This window comes from Setaria italica, chromosome II (assembly GCF_000263155.2).
Source record: "Setaria italica strain Yugu1 chromosome II, Setaria_italica_v2.0, whole genome shotgun sequence".
Lineage (NCBI taxonomy): Eukaryota > Viridiplantae > Streptophyta > Magnoliopsida > Poales > Poaceae > Setaria > Setaria italica.
The window spans coordinates 4627586-4642856 of NC_028451.1; the positions used below are offsets into that span (position 1 = coordinate 4627586).

Sequence of the window (15271 nt, forward strand, 5' to 3'; positions counted from 1 at the left end):
CAAAGCTGGGGTTACTTACTAAACACGAAGAACTCTCTCCTTCCAAGCTTCTTGGTTCTTCCGTTCCAATGCTCTGTGGTACACATGAAAGCATCTGATCAATTTATGTGCATAATTCATTTTCCAATGAACAAGCATTGGGTTTGCTGGATGTGGCTCTGATCAAGTTTCTTCCTTGACATTTTGTCAAACACATGGAATGCACCAGACTTTTAATTTTATTGGGTCAAGATTTTGCAGGGAAAATTATTCAATCAAAGAAACATTACAATGGGAAAATATGTTGAATGGGAGAGGAAACAATAACTTGCAAATACTGAATTTCATGCTAGAGTTGTAAGCCAATGGCTAGGAATCAAATGCAAATGGCAGTGGTTCAATTCTAACCAATTGAAACATATGCTTGCGAGGGAACCAACCTTCTTGAAGACATTGCAAGAGTTGCAGAAGCATCCCCTGTAATGACAGAGTGGCACATGGAGATTAGAGTTGAAGACATTGCAAGAGTTGCAGAAGCATCCCCATCAAGATTATCTTGGATCGAAGGTTGGCATCCATCGGTGTTCCAAATCTCTAATCACTGAGAAAATCTCCAAAATTAGCAACGCAATACAAGCACGTTATTGCACGTTATTGCAGCGCTGCTGGTGGAGCCGTCCGGGATCCCCAACCCCTTGAGGTGTTCGCCAACCTTGTTTACATCCTTGCCGCTGCCGCCATCGCCTACGTACCCGACCAGATCAACCACAGATTAGATTAGGCCGCACCAGAGACTGCGGGGACTGCGAAGGGAGGGGAAGGACCACAGCAGATTAGATTAGATTAGGCCGCACCACATATAGTTAGCTTGCATCATATACCACAACATTCAATATAGTATGTACAGGCATCAAATTAGGAAAGGGAAAAGCAATCAGATCTTTTTGAAAATAAAAGCGAAGAATGCTGTGTTAATCAAAACAAAGGGTAATGAACATCTGAAGTGAGCTATGAGCTAACAGATTATATATTAAATATAATAAGCACAATTAGGAACGAAAATTTACTCCAAAGAATCCAAAAACAAGAACATAAAAAAAAGCAGAGGATCAGAGTTCTGGCTTGGTTCTCAAAAGAGAAATTATAGCACTCAGTATGTTCATTGTCGATCATCTGGGGAAAGGGTCATCATATCCTCCGAGGTATGCAACACAATTAAGAGAGCTCTTACACAACACCAAAAGCATAAACTCTGACAAGGGAAAAAGGGAAAGGCAGTATATGAAATTCACTACAGGTCAACAAGAAAATACAATGCCGTATAAACTATGAAGGATCAGAATTCTGGCTTGGTTCTCCGAAGAGAAGTTATAGAGTACAGTATGTTCACTGTCAATCATCTGGGGAAAGGATCATCATATCCTCCATTCATATAACGTTAAATCATAGGAGAAAACATCATTTTAGATAACATGTCCAAAAATACGTTGTCCAGAGAATAATTGTGCGGTAGTCCATGTAGCCATGAGGTTGTGGTGGCTGAAGTCATGGATTCGATACCCAATTCTCCTTCTCTCAAAGCCGTATTCCCATATTGACATGTAAAAGTTCAATTAAGTAGGAATGAGAAAATGTATGACTACCACTACATATTGGTATAAGCCACCAGCAGCCGCGGGGGCCGAGGGGGCGCGGAGGCGCGCGGGGAGGGAGGTCAGCGCGGACCGCATCGCCATGTCGTCGCGCTCGAATCTGCCTGCGGTGGCCTGGTAGGGTTGAAGGGGAGGAGAGGACGGGGAGGAGAGCCGCCGATTGGGTCGCAATCGAGCTAATGTGGAGGGAGGTCGGGAGAGCAGACGGGAAGAAGGAAAGAAACGCGTGATTTGCGGGCGGGATTGGCCGCGGGTACGGCGGGCGGTTGAAAAATAAGCCATTCCCCCGCCGCCATTCCACTCCGCTCCCATTCCCCCGCCGCCGCAGGAGCGCACTCCCTCCTGCACCCACCGGCGGCCCGCAAGCCCCCCACACCTTCTCCCTCTCCCTCCCCTTCCCCATTCCTCCGCCTCCCGGCCCCCGCGCGCCCGCGCCTCCCGCTCCGCCTCCGCTCCACCTCCCCGGCCGCCGCCTCCGACCTCACCGACTTCCCCAACCCGAACGGCATCCTCGCGCCCATCGACGTGGACGCCGTCACGGAGGCGGAGCTTCGCGAGAACGGGTTCCGGAGCACGCGCCGCACCAAGCTCGTCCGCACCGTGGGCCCGGCCACCTCGTCGCCCGAGCAGCTCGAGGCGCTCGCCATCGGCGGGATGAACGTCGCCCGCCTCAACATGTGCCACGGGGACCGGGAGTGGCACCGGGGCGTCATCCGGGCAGTCAGGAGGCTCAACGAGGAGAAGGGCTACGCCGTCGCCGTCATGATGGACACCGAGGGCAGCGAGATCCACATGGGGGACCTCGGCGGCGCCACATCGGCCAAGGCGGAGGTGAGGTGTTGTGCTTGTATGTAAGCTGCTGTCCAGTTTTGTACTTGGCGTTGCGGTTTTCAGTTTTCAGATTGAACGCTTTCACTTGAACGTATTCCGTGAAATGTGCTTGTGCAATGTGGATGAGAGGAACGGGTGGTGGCAGTGGCAGTGTCAGGCATTGCAGTTTCATACTTCTGCAAAACCTAGCGAGTCAGGATTTCACCAAAATGTTTTTTTTCCATCTTCAAAATGGCTCAGTTGATTTAGATTTTCAGCTCATGTTTGAAATTGCTATAGAAGGAGAATCATTCAGAATTTCAGATTGTCATCAAACACTGGATTGTGAAAGTGGTAATCATTTTCAAGGCTTTCAATCTTTCAAAAAAAAAATCAAGGCTTTCAGTATCAGTGCAACTCAAATAAAGTGCATGGTAAACATCACCATGTTTTGGCTTTCTCTGCATATAAGACAGGGTGCTGGAGTGGTTCGACCGCGTTGAGGTCCCAATCCAACCGGTCGGGTTTTTTCTAGGTGTCAAGTTTGAGTGCTTACCCGCATTGACATCCCAATCCAACCGGGCGAGTCTTGTTTATTTTTCGTTTCTTTTCCTTTTCCTACCTATGGCCTCCCAGGGCCGTAGTCTTGTATTTTCTGCTATATCAATACAAACTCGCACGGTTCGTTCAAAAAAAAAGTGATAGGCATTGAGGTTCTGAAGGTTGTTTTTTAGATCTTAGGCCCAAGCCTCAAATGGCTTTTTTTCCCCTGTTGCAAACCTTCCTTTAAGTATTGCATCTAGCACCGGGGAAAACACAGGAATATCTTTCATTTCAGCAACAGAATCTCTTATAAAAAGGGCGTACCCAGTGCGAAAGCTCCCACACAAGGTGGGGTCTGGGGAAGGGAATTCCTAGACAACCTTATCTTTGCAATATTCTTTTAAAATTCTGCAAAGAGGCTGGTTCGAACCCAGGACCTCCGGGCCACAAGTGGAGAGTTTAATTTGAATTAGCTTTATTAGTAGAATGCTTGGCCCATTTATTGGTAAATGGTAAAATTCATAAAGATTATCCTTATTCCGTTAATCAATTTTAGGTGTTTAACTTGCAGCAAATTCGAACAATGACAGACATGCAGCATATTGTTAGTTCATCTGTAAGACTTAGCTTGCTGGTTTAATGCTTTGTTAAAGGTTTGAAGTTAATGTGTCTACTGGTAGCTACTGAATCTCTTTATAGTTTATTTATATCTTTTTTCTTTATTAGTATAAAGCCATGTAGAAGTTTTCAGAATACTGAAATTTCTAGTGTTCGTTTTGTGGAGTCTCTCCACCTACATCCTTTTTTACAACTGCATTTCAGATCCTTCAGTTATAGCATGAATATTTTTTTAAAAAGAAACTTCTAGGTCTATTCTTGCCCGTAATTAATGTTAGTGTCTGATGATAGTTGTGTTTTAGATAATACATTAATATTAGTAATCCAAAGAAACTGAACTACTTCTATGATTCTAAGGCCCTGTTTGGCATGGCTCCAACTCCGGGTGGAGCTGCTCCACTCCAGAACTTCACATGGAGCCAGCTCCGCTCCAAAACTCCAGAACAAAAATGAGGTGTTTGGCTAGATGGGTGCTCTCAGCTCCAAAAAAAATCGATTTCAGTGTGGATTGCCATTGTTGCCCCCCAATTAAGGCACCACTTGTCATCCTCTCTATCCCATCTTCTTCTTCCCCTTTTTCCACTGCACTGTGCCGCACACGGGAGACCCTCCATGGGCGGCGGGGTGGGTAGCGACGGGGCGGCGGGTGGCGACGGGCGACGACAGGCGGCGGGGTGGGTGGCGGCGGGCGGCGACGGGCGGCCGGCGCGGCGACGGGCGCGGCGGTGGGTGGCGGCGGGCGACGGGCGCGGTGATGGGCGGCGACGGGCGACGGGCGGCGGCGGGCGGCAACGGGCGGCGGCGGGCGGCAACGGGCGACGGGCGACGGGCAGGGCTCTGGCGGCGAGTGGGGCTCGGGAGAATAGAAGGGAGAATAGAATGAAACGTTTTTTTGTGTAACCAGTGGCATTGGTGGGTAATTACCCACCAACTCCACGATAAGGTTCGAAAGAGAGGTTTCTGGAGCAGCAAAAGAGGTGCTCCAAAACTCCACCTGCATTTGCACTACAGCTCCATGGAGTTGGCAACTCCATGGAGTTTTGGAGTTGGGGTGTTTGGCTGAATTTTTTGATGGAGTTGCTGGAGTTTAGGAGTGGAGCCGTGCCAAACAGGACCTAACTGTCATCAGTGCTAGCTAGGGTCACTATGCCAAAAGGAGATTATATCACCATTCGGCTGTTTATCTTAAGTTTTTAACCATACAGTCAGAAGTTTGATTGTACACCTATTCAATAATCCTAGGTTTTCTTGAGCCACGTTATTTACCCAATGACTTCCATTTTTCTTGGAATTAAAACATTTCTGAAGTAATTAATAAATCATCTCACATTTGTTGGATTCCACAGGATGAAGAAGTCTGGACATTTAGTGTTAGGTCATTTGAATTGCCTCTCCCAGAACGAACTATTAATGTGATTATGACGGGTTTGCTGAAGGTATATAAGCTGACCTATTTGTTGATATCTTTCGCTGTTATTGTTCACTGCCATAATTTTGCATCAAAATCCTACACAGATGTGAGAGTTGGTGATGAGCTTCTTGTGGATGGTGGAATGGCTCGGTTTGAGGTGATTGAGAAGTTGGGACCAGATGTTAAGTGTCGCTGCACGGATCCTGGTTTATTGTTGCCACGTGCGAATCTTACATTCTGGCGTGATGGCAGTATTGTCCGTGAGAGGAATGCTATGCTTCCTACAATTTCATCAAAGGTAAATGCAGTAGCATAATAAATTTCTTGCTGCAATTACCAAAAGACCGCAAAACTTTGTTAATCTATGCCCCCCCTTGGTACTAGTATTGCAATGGATTTACAGCTTGTTTTTTCTGTCAATGCCATGGTCAGTTCAAAACAACATGTATTAGTTCAAAGCCTTACATTGTGCACTGAAACTCATCTCTCGATAGTTTTTGTCAGCTATTTCTTAAGAAGGCTTCTACCACCTAGAGTTGTTTAACTGAAAATTTAATCTTCTAGTAGCAGATACTAATATTTTAAGTTTATAACAATGCTGCTCCTTTTCTTGTGACAACTTGTGCAGGATTGGCTTGACATAGACTTTGGAATTGCCGAAGGTGTAGATTTCATCGCTGTTTCATTTGTCAAGTCAGCAGAAGTAATTAAACATTTTAAAAGCTACATAGCTGCAAGGAGCCGTGGCAGGTACCAGGAGTATAATTCTGTACTGTTATTTAAGTTTATGCTTTCTTGGAAAAGCCATATTTGACATTATTAAACTGATAACGGGTGTTCCTAGAACTGTTCTGCATGCTTAGCCACTGTTTGTGGTTGGTTCCTGGTCAGTCCCAGATGATTACTCATACTGGTAGGGTTTTAGTTGTATTCTAACCCCCAAAAAATCAGCCTGGAATATATTGGTTTCTATGTAGTTACTAGAGAAAACAGTGAATCAACAAGATATCCCCTTTCTGGTGTTCCTCCTTTTCTAAATAATGCTGTGGAACAACATGATTCATGGAAGAATAATAAGAACTGTTTAAAATTGTTTGGCTTTCCTCAACCTGGTGTCTTCTCTGTGCCAAAAAAACAACACTTGGTGTCAGGTGTCATCTCAGCACCTACAATTCATCTGCATGCACTAGAAAAATTGTGTGTGTGTAGCTCCTGCCAAAATTGCCAGTTTGCCATTGTACGTCCATCTCATGTTTTGTGGCTAAAACTCAGTTAGTGACACAAAAAGTTACCTAGATTAAAATCGCTAATCCCAAACCGCAAGTGATACCAATCTTGCTATGTTATCTTTTATACTTCAATTAATTGGGCCTTGCAAACATCTAAATCAGAAAGGATTGCTAGTACCGTGTTTCTGAAATGTTTCCTTCATTTTGCTGAACTTTGTTGGTTCCTTACTCTAATAATGCTTTATTTTATATGATCAGTGATAAGCAGTCATTGCGAAAATTGAGAGCATTGACTCTTTAAAGAACCTGGAGGAGATCATCCGAGCATCAGATGGTGCCATGGTAGCCACTCTGGATATGGGGGCACAGGTTCCCTTGGAGCAGGTCCCCTCAATACAATAAAAGATAGTTCAACTGTGCAGGCAGCTCAACAAGCCAGTCATTGTTGCTTCTCAGCTCCTTGAATCAATGGTCGAGTATCCTACTCCCACAAGGGCCGAAGTTGCCGATGTTTCTGAAGCTGTCCGCCAGCGTGCGGATGCTCTAATGCTTTCTGGTGAGTCAGCAATGGGAAGATATCCAGAGAAGGCTCTTAGTGTTCTGAGGAGCGTTAGCCTCAGGATTGAGAAGTGGTGGCGGGAGGAGAAGCGACATGAGGCACTGGAACTTCAAGGTGTTTCATCTTCATTCTCTGACAAGATATCAGAAGAAATCTGCAACTCGGCAGCTAAAATGGGTAAGTACTGCCACCATCGTATTCAGTGCATACCATAGTTATGTTGTCATAGCAACTGATATAGCAGCTGACGCCATCTTTGTTTTCACAAAGACTGGCCACATGGCCTCCTTGCTCTCACAGTGCCGTCCTGACTGCCCAGTTTTCGCCTTCACAACATCGACGTCCGTCAGGAGGCGGCTAAACCGTCAGTGGGGCCTCATCCCATTCCGCCTCAGCTTAGCAACTGATATATTCAATTGCTTTGCTGTTTCATCTTCCTATTATTGTCCATTATCTTGGTTACTGACAGAACATTTAGATTCCATTTTCTTAGAAGCTGTGTCTAAACAAAACCAATTTCATCTGCAGCTAACGGCCTGGGAGCTGACGCCGTCTTTGTTTTCACAAAGACTGGCCACATGGCCTCCTTGCTCTCACGGTGCCGTCCTGACTGCCCAGTTTTCGCCTTCACAACGTCGACGTCCGTCAGGAGGCGGCTAAACCTTCAGTGGGGCCTCATCCCATTCCGCCTCAGCTTCTCAGATGACATGGAGAGCAACCTGAACCGCACCTTCTCCCTGCTAAAGGCCAGGGGCATGATCCAGTCTGGCGACCTGGTGATCGCCCTCTCTGACATGCTGCAGTCCATCCAGGTGATGAACGTACCCTAAGAAAGAGCCTAATCCTCTGTGGGATGATCATATGAGATGGAAGATGGACCATGAACTTTATCGGCACCTTGAAGGACAGTTCCTTGCACCAAAATTATTCGCTTTCACCCTGTATTAGATGCTGGGCAGGACTAGAGAACTGTGGCAATAATTTGCAGCTTTGTGCCCTGCTGTAAAACTGTTATATTACTATTAGCTTTATTTATAGTCTGACCTTGGGGTGACTCTTTAATGTGCAAGCTTTGGGTCTTGCTGTGGGCCGTAATGGGCTTATAAGTGAAGCGCAGGGAGAAGAGGAAGAACCCGCTGAAGAACATGGCTGCTGTGCTCAAGCTCAACCCCTACCTCGGCACTGCCCGCAAGATGGCTACCCTCGCTAAGGTTGCCCACATCAAGGCAAGGAAGGAGAAGCTCGAATCCAAGAGGACCAAGCTTAGCCCGGTATGACCATTTTTCTCCCTCCATTTCATTTCTGATTATGTCAATAATACCTGAATTGATCACTTAGATTGCTCATGTAGTTCTGGTGTACTGTTTATGACTTGTAGTGTTTGCTATGGTACATTTTCTGCCCCTTGTATGAATGGTTTAATTTGTTTGATGTATCATAATTTGAGCAAATTTCATTGCTTGAAAGTATTAGTACTGGAGTTCTGTGTGAATAACATGATTCTGCTGTAGTGATTCTTGTTGGGGTTTAGTTATGTGCATTGATCTAATGTTGTGCCAACAAATATTCTTGTAATTGCGCGTTTGTGCTGTATCAGTATGCATGGGTAATCTAGTTTGTCATTGTTTACTATTTGCTCAGGGTGTTTCGGTACCCTTAATTGCTTTTAGTAAGGCATTTGTCTATGTTCTGTTCCATTTCTTTATATGCTAGTAGATATCTGAGCAATTGTTTGTTCTACTCTTTTCTTAGAAATGATTTATGGTACTGGAAGCTTCGGTAATCTTTGCATATATGGCATATGACATGCCCTGGTAACTCATGGGTCAGGGTTTATCTTGAATGTTTTAGTTCGATCCCTCTTGTTGATTTGTGTTCTGAATTGGTAACTTGGGACTATGCCTTGTTAGAATGTGATGAATAGATTGATGTTTTACTAAGCGTTTTGATTACAGAATACTAGAATGAATGTTATTACATTATCCATGTTTCGAACTGAATCCCAAAATTTACTGAATCCCTTCACATCCATATATCTCCTGAATATTTGTTTAACTGTATAGTTTGATATGTTTACATTGTTGTCAAGATTCTTTGTTGCATGCCCATATATCTTCTGAACACTACAGAACTGACCAATATGTGAACTACTGTTGGTTTAATGTATCAGATGCTGATTATTTCGTTCAGCTGTATGCCCTTTTGTCAACAAACACGTACTGAACAATATCTGTAGATCCATTGTTGTAGGAGGAGGCTGCCAAGGTCAAGGCTGCTGGAAAGGCATGGCACAGGACCATGATCTCAGACAGCGACTACACCTGAGTTTGAGAACTTCTCAAAGTGGCTCGGCGTGACTCAGTGAGCGGGTGCTATCTAGTTAAGTTTTGAGTAGTAGTGTGGCTGAACTTATCTCGAGAGGGTTTATCGCTTTGTTTTATCCTGCATCATCATAAGAATTCAATCTGTGGGATTTTAAGACAAGTCTTCCTTTTTGTTAATGCGTTGCTGTGAAATCATTCTAGTAAATATTCACCTTGACGATCTTTTGGAAGGACAGCGACCACAAAAATTATGAATTGGGTAGATGGAGGATTTATGTGCTGTATTGAGAGAGCCCGTAGGTGCTAGATTTCTCCGGAAACGTTCGATTTAAGCTTGTAGATATTGTGATGAATCCCGTCACCATTTTCCCATGAAACATTCTGAAAGTTCTGGTAGTGGTATCCACTGCTGCAGTTTTACAAGCATGTAGGGTTGTTCCTCTGTTTGTTGATTAGGTATTATGTTTTGCACAGTCTTAAAGTTTAGAAGGTAATTACCCAGGTGTTCAAGTATACCTTCAAGTTTTTTTTTACACAGTGTACATATTACCTTGTTATAGTGAGAACAGAGAAGTCCACCGCAAAAGTAAAGCCTAGCATATATTGTTCTTGCAATAGACCATGTGTGTATATGCCCCTTTGTAGGTTGATTATTCCATTCAGAACATAGCATGGACCTCTATAGTGTTTTGGATAAATTTTTTTATTATAAAGGTACTTGCCGAGGCACCAATTTGGGAGTCTGCGGGGTAAAATGTTCCCGGCGTACTTCATATTGATATCAGTGTGTTCAGCGATATCTGTTGCAGCATTTGCATACCTGCATGGATTCCTTCTTTCGGCCCTTATCTGTAACCTTTCAAACCTTCTGGTCATCACACCTATGATGGTTGAAGTAAAATACTTTGTTTGTGGCCTTGAGCTTTTTACTACCTCTCGTTTTGCATTTGCCAGATGCTAGTGTGCTAGTTATACAGAATATCACAAAATTATAGTTTGAGTATGTGATAATATCGTTACTAATGAATGGAATCTTACACTTTTTATATGCAATTTTGAGATTTACTTTGCTGATGGTAGTAGAGGTATGTAAAGCAAAAGAAAGTTACTTTTAAATTATTAGTTATATGGTTATATTTTATAGGTCAGCGATTTCTGAGTACTAGTCATAGCAGCGCTCACAGGAATATACTGACTTGTTCTTTATTTTATTTTCAAGAATTAATACAGATAGCATAAAGCAGAATCCAGTCCATGAATAGTTAGCGATCTAGCATCTGGAGGTGAAAATCTAGCTTGGTTAGAACTTAGAAGCATAGTTGTGGATAAAATTTGTGGGAATCTAATTTGACAAAACAAGTAGACATGTCTGGCTGCATATATGAACCTTTCAAACTGCATCTTATTGTTTCTGAGATCTGATTGGTGATTTTTCCACATTTGCATTGTAGCACACATCACTTGGATATTGTTTTAGAGAGCAAACTTGACAATCGAGATATCTTGATTGCTGAAATCGATGCTGACAATGTTCTGTTATTTGAGTAGGATAGGGGTTATACATAAAAAAAATAAGAAGAGAGAATGTGCCTTGCAGGCTTGTACTTTGGTTGGTTGAGCATTGCTCTTTGTAGTTTGCGCTTTCATTTTCACCCGTGCCTATTGAATTGCTCTCTTTCACCTAGATGATGATGAAGAGGTACAAGATAGAAGGACCTCGTGAGGCCGGGTACTCCAAGAATGAGGAGATGGCCAAGAGGAACCCTGCCCTGGCGGCAATCAGTCAGAAGTTCAGGATGATCCACGTGCTGTCGTCACTGGCCAGCCCCATGTCCTTCGGCAGCCTGGCCATCCACTCCTGATACCTCCCCAGCAAGCTCGACCCGTGACTGCCTGACCGAGTGTTAGCTGGTGCCTGGTGAGTGGTGACCTACGAACTCTGAACTTAGCCTAGGTTTCTGTGGAGAAAAAAGAAGTCATGTCTGTGCAAGAACATTGGTCCTCGGGATGATATGATTAGCCTTTAATAATGTACATAATGCAGGAACTTCGTTTCATTTTGTAATTTGTCTATAGGAAATGTGTCTGGCAAATTCCTAGATTTTACAGCCAAGAAATGCAGCTAAACATGGTCTCTCGGCTCATGGAGCTTGGGTATAAAGAAATGACTAGGATCTTCTGCAACTTTTAGAATGCCTACTATCTGAAAAAAAAAATTGGCCAGAGATGACGAGTTTGGTATGCATTCCTGAACACTGGTTTCTCTTGTCTGGTGGTCCAAAACCATATGGCGTTCCTTCATCTAGGCCAAATCTATTATATTCACTTTCTGAAGATAATATCCAGTGAAGCCAAGCCGAAGTCTAGAAAACAAGTCCACATTGCAAACTGAAGAATTTAGCATATGGAACTCCATGCTCTAGTCTTTCATCCTTCTTCAAGCTGAAGTCCTTGATTTTGATCACAAAACAAGTCCCAGACTGCAAGTTGAAGAATATATAGCATATTGATCGAGCTCCATGCTCCAGCTTTTTATCCTTATATTTTCTTTTGAACTATGGCGTGTTTGAACTCAGTGTCCGCTCCAGCGTAAGCAAAACACATACACAGCTAGCACTTTCATTTCATGACGTGTTTGTCTACATTACTGCAGAAGTACTTGCCATAGAATAGGTCAACAATCCAACATACTACTACTCATGTTGTTGTTCGACAAGCTGTCTAAGCTGCTGCTTGAATACGAACTGAAAGTGCTGAACTTTGTCCATGTTATGTTGGTAGTATATCTAATACTGAACGGTGTGCAGGGTGATCCTGCAAGGCTTTTAGATAGCACGGTCTTGTGCAGAGGTATTGTCGAGCTCTGTTTCTTCAAAGTTACGTCTGCTCTGTTTCTTCAAAGTTACGTCTTGCAATTGCAGTAACATTTCTGCTGGTAATTCTGTAATCTCTACTATAAAAAAAGCAAAGAGGACACAAAAATGCGGTCCGTCGTTTGGCCGCCGGGCGATGTCCCTCGCTCCATTTTGGGCCGTCCGCTTGCAGCAGCCTCCGCGTGCAGCCGTTGACCTGGAGATTCCGTGAGTTGCGGCCCACACGTTTCCTCCTCTGTCCGTTTCCCTCCTCGCGGATCCCTTCCTCCTGCAGTCCTGCCCATGCGTCGCCATCCGCCGTCGACGCAACTCCCTCAGTCGCGTCGCCTGCCGCCGCCACTCCCTCCGTCGCCGCAACTTCTCCCTCCCTGCATCGTTAGGCCTGCGTCGCCATCCGCCGCCGCCCCTCCCTTTCCTCACCTCCGCGCCGCCAGAAACCCCCGCCCCTGCCTGCGTCGCCATCTGCCACCGCCCCTCCCTTTCCTCGCCTCCGCGCCGCCAGAAGCCACCGCCCCTCCCTTTCCTCGCCTCCGCGCCGCTAGAAGTCACCGCCCCATCCTGAGTCGCCTCATCGCCGCAAGCGACTCCGCCCCTCCCTGAGTCGACGGAACACCGACAGTCGAGGCTACGCTGCACGCCAACTAGATTTCTCAGTTCGTTGGGTTTGATCACGGTACCTCTCAGTTTCTTAGTTTGTCATGCATCTGAACTTTGTGTGACGTTCATGTTCTTGTCATTTGATTTGTTTGGTCGGTGTTCATGTTCTTAGAATCTGGTGCTACGTGACATTATAGGCGGTGTTGTGTTTTCTGAATTGTCGGCGACTTGAAAATTTGAGATTCAGATCGTGATTTGTTTAGGTGGACAATTAAAATTTGATGATATGTCCTTCCCGAGAGAGAAACGTATTACCTGTGGTAATTGAGGATGGTAGAGATAATTTACTCTGCATGTAAACTGAGGACTGAGATTCAAGAGTAATCATAGAACACGTAGACCACATTGACTGGAAAATTAGTCCTCTCCAATTTTTGCTGATCTGTCCCTGATAGTACATAATTATTTTGCCACTTTTTGTGCAAGCTTATCGATGTACGAATTAATAATGGAAAGTAAGGATTGCGATAGTAGGGATTGGGACATTTGTTATGCTTATCGATGCTTATGGCAATGCTTCATAAAAGTAGTATACACCGCCGTGCACTTCGAATTCATGATGGACAGTAGGGATTGTGATATGTGATATGCTTAAGGCAATGCTTCATAAAAAGAGTATGCACCTCCGAGCACTTCAAGTGTACTCTGATGCACACACAAGCACACAGTTCTAGATGGTTAAGCCGGTCTGTGATTAGCAAGATTTTCATGAGAATGGTATCAGTTATCAGACATTCTGTGATATCTTGAATGGAAAAATAAAATCAAAAAGGAAAGCACGATAAATAGATAATTTTTCTTGAATTCTCCCATATTCAGAAAATTGACTGACCGAGTGTGGATAAATCCTTTTTTTTGTTACTTGGACCTCAGTTGGCCTTTATATTACTCTGAATATGTAAGATCTCAATAAACAGTAAATTTGAGGAGGATTTGCTATCATCTTTTGAATCGTTCATCCCGGTGGCAGATTTCTTGATTGCCTTAATTGGGGCTGCCCCAGTTAATGAGAACTAAATAGCTCTCATGATGAAAACAAGTGTTATTCATAACAGCTACTTGTAGTGATGGTGTCTGGCAGAGTACCTTGCTTATCCAGTGCTTTCCTGTGACATTCCATTTTGCTTTTCTCTTGAAGGGTGTTTATGTTCGTCGGGTTGTGCCTACTGCTCCAGCAAGCAGTGTTTTGTGAAAGGTAACATGTAGTAATTAGATCCAGTTCACATATTGAATACCTTTGGTTGTCCTCCAATTTTTGCTGATCTATCCCACATAATTTTTCTTCTTTTTTCCACACAATTTTTCTTCTTCTTGCCACATAATTTTTGCGGCTACCATGTTTGACAATAAAAATTGGTATACAGTCATCTACAAAAATCATCCCCTGGATACAAATAGTACATCCCCCTGGTACAAATAGTACATCCCCCTGGTTAGCAATTTTGCAGATGTAGAAGTACAGTTCCATTACCGGTTAACCACTATCTACGTTCTTATTTTCACTAGGAGTTACATTAAAATAATTCATTCATATGTTCTGTATAAAGGAATAGACAAAAATGGCACCACTTTGTTTTACCTATGTACAAATAACTGTCTGATTGGATATTACAACAACAAACAAGAAGAGGCGCTTCATGATCATTTGATTTAGAACTACAACCTAAAAAATAAATGGTCTGTCCAGTTATTAATATTCTGGTTTCATACTGCAACATAGAAAAGTGATTAAAACAAGCCCAAGTAATCTGTCCTGCTGCACTTTCTTATCTATAATCCTGATGCCAATTTGTTTCATGTGCCTGGAAGTGATGGGAGAAGGTGCAGGAGAAGGATTTAGAAGTTCTTAATTTGCAGGTGCAATTTTTTTATGTGACGCATCTATGTGACGCTTGACTTATCTTATTTCCAAAATCAAACACTTCATACTCGTGCTAATGATTAGAACCTGATGATTGGGAAGCTGATGAGGATGTCGATCTCGAGACGGCTAATGAAGATTCCAACGAACCCGATGTACCGGATCCAAACGATGCGGTTTATGCTAATGTCCCTGACGAGACGCACATGCTCAAGCTAGAGGATAACTGCAAGCACTGCAATGCAAAGAAGTTTGAGTCCGAGCCACCTGAATTCTGTTGTCATAGACACCACCGGAACTCGTGAGACTGTGGTTGAGCTCGGACGCTGATGCTAGGCATTTCCGTGCAAACATCAGATATTTCAATGAACACTTCTCTTTCACTTCTCTATACTGTAAACTTGATCGTGTGACCACCGACATGACAAACTGTGGAATTTACACATTTCATGCCCATGACCAAATCTACCATAACATATGATCATTTGGTAAAGAGGATGGTCACGAACCTGGACACCTCGAGCTTTATTTTTACGACGACGATCTGTCTCTTCAGCATAGGCTCCGCAAGTGCCGTGAGAAGTCTGCCCAAGAAGATAGGAGGTCATCTAGAGGCTAAAGGACATCTTACATGGCATTAATCCCTGCTTAGAGAATCTTAGGAGTATAGGCCAGGTTGACAACCTTGAGGATTACTATGTCGAGTTGAACCTTGACCAACGGCTAGACCAGAGAACATATAATGTGCCATTAAC

The 15271-nt window shown here is 43.9% G+C and overlaps 1 long non-coding RNA gene and 1 pseudogene across 1 annotated transcript; both read left to right on the plus strand.

The window, feature by feature from the left end:
* Positions 1 to 1903: 1903 nt before the first annotated feature.
* On the plus strand, positions 1904 to 11269 carry LOC101779553 (annotated as a pseudogene).
* Positions 11270 to 13529: 2260 nt separating this feature from the next.
* Positions 13530 to 15029, plus strand: LOC111256334. The gene is made up of 3 exons (XR_002676414.1): positions 13530 to 13850; positions 14465 to 14512; positions 14601 to 15029. It is a non-coding gene; the product is annotated as an uncharacterized LOC111256334 (long non-coding RNA).
* Positions 15030 to 15271: the final 242 nt, after the last annotated feature.